This window comes from Watersipora subatra, chromosome 8 (genome assembly GCF_963576615.1).
Source record: "Watersipora subatra chromosome 8, tzWatSuba1.1, whole genome shotgun sequence".
NCBI classification, from domain to species: Eukaryota; Metazoa; Bryozoa; class Gymnolaemata; order Cheilostomatida; family Watersiporidae; genus Watersipora; species Watersipora subatra.
Genome location: NC_088715.1, coordinates 18,122,003 through 18,129,378, shown reverse-complemented (window position 1 = coordinate 18,129,378; position 7,376 = coordinate 18,122,003). Strand labels below are relative to the sequence as shown.

At 36.8% G+C, this 7,376-nt stretch overlaps 1 long non-coding RNA gene across 1 annotated transcript; it reads left to right on the top strand.

The window, feature by feature from the left end:
* Positions 1-5,557: 5,557 nt before the first annotated feature.
* LOC137401658 (uncharacterized) lies at positions 5,558-7,201 on the top strand. Its single transcript, XR_010979367.1, has 4 exons — positions 5,558-6,059; positions 6,335-6,423; positions 6,807-6,904; positions 7,068-7,201. It is a non-coding gene; the product is annotated as an uncharacterized lncRNA (long non-coding RNA).
* Positions 7,202-7,376: the final 175 nt, after the last annotated feature.

Here is a 7,376-nt window from a genome sequence, read left to right as displayed (position 1 = left end):
TATTACTATAAAAAAATGACGCTCTTAATACGGTGTAATAGTGATAACTTCACTATACATGTAGTTCTCCCAAAATTTTAAACAGTGAGCCCACGAACAACGGGCAACACTAACAAACCCTAATGAAAACAGCGCAACGCAATAAGCGGCACTACAAACACAGCTGGAACGACGCCAGCAAAGGGTGCTCCGATACACATAACACCAACGCGAGGTGATCAGCCAAGCGATTACAGGTGTGGGTAAAGAAAGTAGGGTTTACGGCAAGACTGCCACTAACGAGACCGATAACAATCAGTCAAAGAACATTACAGAGAGGAAACACCGCGTGTAAGAAAGTGAAAGAACAAGGAGCAATATTATAATAAGTGTAAAAAAAAAATTCAATAACCTCACAAAAAGAACAGGGCAAAATTATGTTTAATATCAGATTAGAAATCACATACTTAGTAAAACAAGCCAAACAGCGGTTAGCTGTAAAAAAACTTCATGACAAGTTCGAGTCCATGAATTAATAGTTTTCATTAATATTCATTATGAAGCTTTTTTTTGCCAACAGCCTTTCAATTATATTATAACCTGTACCGCGTTGAAGGAACAGGCACCTCCACCAAAATGATATGTTAGAATTCAGGAGTTTTCAATTATCCGTAACTGAAATCATTGTGTCTAAATTCTCTTCATACCACAATTAGTTGATAACTCGCTAAGCATGCGAGAGAAATAGCTGTTGGCTGTTATTATTATTATTACATAATATTATTAAGCAAAGCTTAATAATATTACGGCATGAATTCCGTAGCTATTACATTATGGCGTAATCGTGAATTGACAAAATATAGAATTAATTATGAAAGTATGTTATAATAGTAATTCACCTTTCTATTAGTGATCGTCCACTGCAGACTGGTCACTCCTTCTTGGACGTACGCAGCCTGCCGTGACAAGCACGGATTTTGGTAATAAAAGTAGGACAATCACTGTCTCGTTGAAGTAGTCTTCGCCGGTCGAGGGCTCATCCCAAAAAGAAAGAGGAATAGTTCAAAATCTCCCGGTCAGATGTAACATCTGAAGACCAACGAGTGTAAGAACTGTGACGTAGGGAGGTTATCAGTACTGCCCTTATTAAGAGAAATAACTCACGCTATACCAATGTGACGTAGGCCAGCTACGTAATATTATTGGTCGTACTAATCATGCCTAATACACTATTGCGAATGCCAACGTGGAACTACAAGATGGTGGATCCAAACCACACTGCAATTTCTTACGCAGTTCCCACTTAGATAATATAAAGGTCGAATTTCCCAGCAATGAGGATACAACTCCTTTTGGGTAGGCAAAAGCTGGCAAAACGAGATATAACACATTTACAAATTTTTGTTACATTTTGGGATTATGGCGTTAGGGGCAAACGGTGAAGTAGCGTTGTAACCCCCACCTAACATTCCCAAACCTGTCTACGATATTGTACCAGCAAAAGGTGCGAAACGACCGAGCGGTGAAATTTTTTGCTTTTTCAACCCATGAAATCGCCATTTCTTGCACATTTTCCAACGGAAATTCTGCAATTAACCACTGAAATCGAGCGATAGAGGAGTGGGAATAGCATACATGCCATGTTGATAAATTGTTAAATGATTTCTTCCTTTAGCCGTTGGGAATAAGATTACCTAATCAGGGAATTTTCCTAGCTAGGTGATCAAAGTTTGAGAATTTTTTTCAAATGTTAAACCTTGGCAAGTGCTGTATTATACGCGTAATCCTACATGGCCGCAATATTTAGCATGAGTTAGATGAAACTTACATAATAGCCAGCAAAGTAACAACAATTATATCACTATTTTTAAATAAAAATATTACGAGATCATGTAAAGAAATAGTTAATGCAAAGCGACCGAGCTTTAGAACATTTTGCATTTTAAACCCTCGAAAACTGTATTTTTAATTCCTCTATCCTGCCTAGTTGGGCACATAATCCTTATGAATTATGTGCCATTAGGCCCACCATCCTGAATAAGGCGAATCGTTTGCCCAGTCCTGTCAAAGCAAGTCTCTTCAAAATGATCAGAACAGAGTACAGAGCTGTTGATGGTAGTTCACAAATCTCGCTTCACTTTGACCATCCATAATGCAAGTCCAGACCAGCGGCTGAATGGGAATCTGCAACAAATGTACCCGGTAAATACATAGAGCCAGTTTAACTCTAGCGTAACAAGGCAAAATGTACTTTGCAGTCTAATAGTACAGCTACCCTCAACATCAGCCTGATGTTGAGGGTAGACTGCAGAGTAGATTTTGATTATCAGATTTGTTTCCAGGAAGAGTTTATTGTGAAAATGAAAGCAAGTTGCGATCACGAAAAAATGGCGATGTCTTTGGTTTTCCACATGATTTTGACTTTGGATTTGCTGAAAATATATCAGAAGTTTTTCCTAAATAACTGCCATGTAAACTAAACTGAAAGAAATTTTTAAGCACTGAATTTAAACATGATAAAGCGAAGTAAAAAGTATTTAAATATTTATTTTATTTTTTTTCCCATATTTTTTATGATAAATACACATTATTTAGAACTACTATAGTTGATACCACTACCGTGGCCATAATAACCTCGCACAAGTGTGATTGGCCATTGACTGATATTGACAGCAATGTGACTGATGTCGATCATGACAAACATAACAAGTAACATTAGAATCATAGAGTTCCTTGAAAGAAGTTTTCAAAGAAATAAGTAAACTTGAAAATCGTTTCACAACTGTGAGATGTAGATATATGGCAATGCGTGGACATTCGCTAAAACCAAGAAGTATTTCTGGTTGTTCAACTGGAAACATTTTACAAAATGGTGAACTAAACTATACATAATCGTACATAAAATATAATACATTGGACTACACAAAGGGTTACACGCGGGCATTTGGGATGTCCCATCATTTACGCATGTTCCACTTCATAACTCCGGAACTACTATTTTGCAAGCAGTAAATTTTATATTGTCTGGAAGCCAAGAAAGTATTGTATCAATTAATTCAAAGAATTTTATAATGGGAGCAAATGTGCATGTTTAGTGGCATCAAATAACTCTAATAAATGTAAAATTGTTATTTCTGGACACACCCATGTTGAACATAATCTTTGAGCATGAAATCTGCATTATTGAATTATTTAAATTATCTTGAGCACAGAGCATAAACTGGCATATTCTGGCGTTGTGTCGTTGGTGTCTTGTGTAAGCCAACGCGTGAGCCAAATCGAGCTTTGAACAAGATTTCTCTAATGTCTTTTATCACAAGCTGCCTTTCAAATTCATCTTTGATGGCTCTGCATTGCTCAGCTACCTCCTTTCCAAAATGACTACAGTCATCGTTGACTTCTGTGATTCTTGGAGCTTGTAACTGGTCCCACCTGTAATTCCACAGAGCTGCATGTAGACGCTGTACGATGTAATTATACAGGGTAGTATTTTATAAATATGCTGCAAGCACACATATGTCGTACTGCGTTATAGGCGTACTCATCTAGAAAAAAATTCAGTCTCAAACTTTTCTTTGACTTTCTCTTTCTTTGCTTTTTTCTTTGGTGGTAGTGTACAGACACACGATTCAGCATCACTGATGTGGCTCATTGACGTTGAGGGAGTAGATGGAGGCTCTACATGCCCTATGCTTTCTGTATGAAAGACTTCCAGTGTTGCAGATGGGAATAGTATCCACAGCTTCTAATGAGCTTTCTGATCTGAAATTATATAACATGATTCATTGCATATTTATATCTTGTCAATATGTCAGGAAATTTTAGTTGATATTAGATAGACTAATACTTTGGCTTTTAGTAAATGAATTTCTTTTTGCATCATCTCCATCGATGCAAAAAAATTAGTGTAAGACAGTAGGCTCTAGAGTACACAAGAGTGTGCACACAGTGTAGAGTGTGCGCACACCTTTAGCCCTCAGACTTCAAATGTGTACAGTTGCTAGCGCCCACTAACCAACACCTGGATAATGGGCACCTGCAACTCGCCGGCACAGCAACATAATTATGCGCATTACTTATTCGTGAGTATTTTTGAAATTTGCATGTATCACATTTTTATGTAAAAGCACATTAGATGTAGTCATTAAACAGCAATCCCAAACAGCAGTGTTTACTTACATCTCCTTGTTCCTTGAGAGTCTGCTGTCATGTGTCAGGTGTCTCATGTGTCACTAGAATGTGTAAGCACAAGTCAGAAAAATTTAGGCCAAGGAACCTGAAGCACCTGATTCTCAGCATGTCACCATCTTATTAACTCTATAATTTGCAGCTCAGCAGATCTATGACATACTTCTTTCATAATATCTATGACATACCAATATTTACTCTTTCGTTGGTAAAGTATTGCAGTGTTTCCACACAAGTGTTTTCACCCGTAACATTAATGGAAGAAATGGAAGTGGTGGTCAGGTTTGGCTCACCAATGGAGACAGGTAGGTCGGTCGTAGTGGAATGAGACTCGGATGCCGCAGTGGTAGGGTGAGTAGTCAAAGTAAAGGTAGGTGGAGAAGTTGAGGTGGTGGGTGGCGACGTTCGACAGTCCCACACCTCATGGAAACACCTGCAGTGGTGGGGGCAACCCTGTTTGGAATCGTGTTAGTAAATTTTTAGTAGTATATGTTAACTTTAATGAAATTTCACGATAGAAAAACGGCAGATTAATTAGGTTGCAGAAGTTCAAAACGTGGAAATTCTTTCTCCAATCTTATTTCTAGTCCGAGCCCATAATATTCTGATTCTATGGTGCAGTTGAGAACTTTTTGTTTTTTTATTATGATTTAACCTCACGTTTTAGCTAGGCTCATTAACTATCAAACTCCATTTTATCACCAGGTTACATGCATATATAATCGAAAAAAAAATACAAGTTCCAAACCATACTAATTGGAAAAAAGTATATATATATGTATACATATAGGCTGATATACACTGGTACTTGTATATATGCCCATTTCTGAGATTAGCACGTGTTGTTCTAACGCAATGTTTCCTAAATTATTATATCTTGACTATATTCATTGTAAACCATAAAATTAGAATTACTTAATGGGGCTCCAACCACGCGTTCTTAACATATTCATAACTTTATTATGTATTTTAATGGATAAGAAGTCTTACGATCTAAAACTCGAATAAGACGTTTCATACTTTTATAGAGTAACCCGTATGACTCATTTATCTGTTATATTGCTTTTTCCATTTCATTTTACTTTTGGTTTATAGGTTTCTAGTGCAGATTATTTATATATGTATATCATCGGTATATGGATTTGGGAAATTCAGTACTTAGATACTCATGAACCGCGACCACACCAGCAAGAAGGACACAGAAGAACAGTAGGACGTTTGACATGTTGAAATATTATACGGACAGGTATTAGCAAATGATATCGTAAAGCCGCGAAAAGATATCGCAAAACCACTCCCCTATAGTAGCCTACGACGATTTCCTCGAACACATTCGGTTTTACTAATACATGATATCCGGCTTGGATTTAGTTAAATGTCAGGAACTGACAATCTTAACTCTGGGTGAACTGTTATAGCTGGAATTGAATGTAAGATGAATTCTATATATATATATTGAACAATGGGTAGTTGCTGATTCTGACTCACACTATTCGTAGGAAGAGGAACCGTCAAAGTAAGTGATATATTGGTACTCAATTGTGCCTTAAAGGTATCAATTGCAGTCAGACACGAACAGGGATTTATGTCAGCAACAACGTCAATCTTAACCGTGTAATCTAGCTAAGATTAGAAAGCGGAGGGCAGTCTAGTATATCAATATTCTACAAACGACTTCATCAGTGTTATTGATCATCTTATCTACTGTTTCGTCTCAGGCTAGAACTTCCAGGTTTCAAGAAAGATCCAATAGGATTGATACACGCAGGCAGAGCGTCACTAACCAACCTGAGGTGGGAGATCTGGAGGACAGAAAGGTATTTCTTTGGAGTCCGGATTTCCAACCTGGTGGACGCACTGGGATCGAGATCAACTCAAGAACGCTACAACAGGTATTTGGAATTATTACATTGATTGCATTTATCAATAATCTTGATTGATTGAAATAGCTACGCTGGGTTTGATATAGTGTTGTTATAGTATTGTCTCAGTAGTTAAAAGCAGTAAAAGAAGCTATAACAGGGCTACTGAAGTCACCACTTCTCATCTTAATGGAACACACAACAACGACATACAAATACAATGGTTAGGGGTTGCAAGCCCCAAGAATGTTGCTTTGAACAGTTAGCAAATAGTGAATACTTACATTATTGGCTTCTGTCTTCAGGTCTGCTCAAAGAAGTTCAACAATGTTACGGAAACAGGAAACAATATGAAATTGATTGTGGGGAACAAGGCCATTGATGGAAAAGTATGGTAGGTGGATCAAGGACAAGGACATCCTTGAGTAGATCAATCCAATGGATTTTTATAAATTATTTATTATGAATGATATATTATATTAGTTACTTCAAATAAATACATCAGCATGTGTTAAAGTAACTAAATAGAAAAGTAAGAAAGTAAGTACATAGAAAAATATTATTTATTTTGTTTAAAAATATTAGCCCCATACGGATTCAAACTTACTGCAGACAATACAGACGACAAAACTGCTGGAAGTAATAGTCTAATGAAATGGCATAAAAATGAAATGATGAAATAATTATAAATTTGGATAATTTTATTGAGTTTGATGGATTTGATTATAATAATATTTCAATGTTATAAATAATATTTGTTACGCAATTATTTTCCAGGTATTGCCAGTAATGCACAAAGGAGAGATCAATCAGACATGGCTCAGTCCTTGCCAGCGTGAAGAGAGTTCCACAGTGTAAAAGCCAGAAGTTTAAAGGTACGCCCGATCGAAAATATACGACACAGGGAACAGGCTAAGTATTGACTTTCAAACTGATTTTCATGTTGAGAAGCTTCAATCTTAATCTTGCTGGAGAGGCATTATTTTTGTGTAATACCTGGTGAATATGTGGTTAAATTAACGATTGCTTGAATTTTAGATGTTGCTTCTGAGCACACAAGCAAGAAACTTTCCCTTATTTGTGAAAAAGTTGTTCTAAGTGTGTTACTAAGAGAGCCGCTGAAGTTTCCACATACGTGGAAACATACGCCATTGATGAGTCTTTTCAAAAAGCGCAAGGTGAGCTTTCATTCTGCTATGAGTTTATCCAAACTACTTTAGAAACAAACAATGATTGAAATGTATGAGACTGCAACAAAATCCCATTATCCTGAGTCTGTAACATCCCACGCTCAGAATTAGAACAATTACCTGTTTGAATTTTCATGAAGACCCATACAGACTTGCA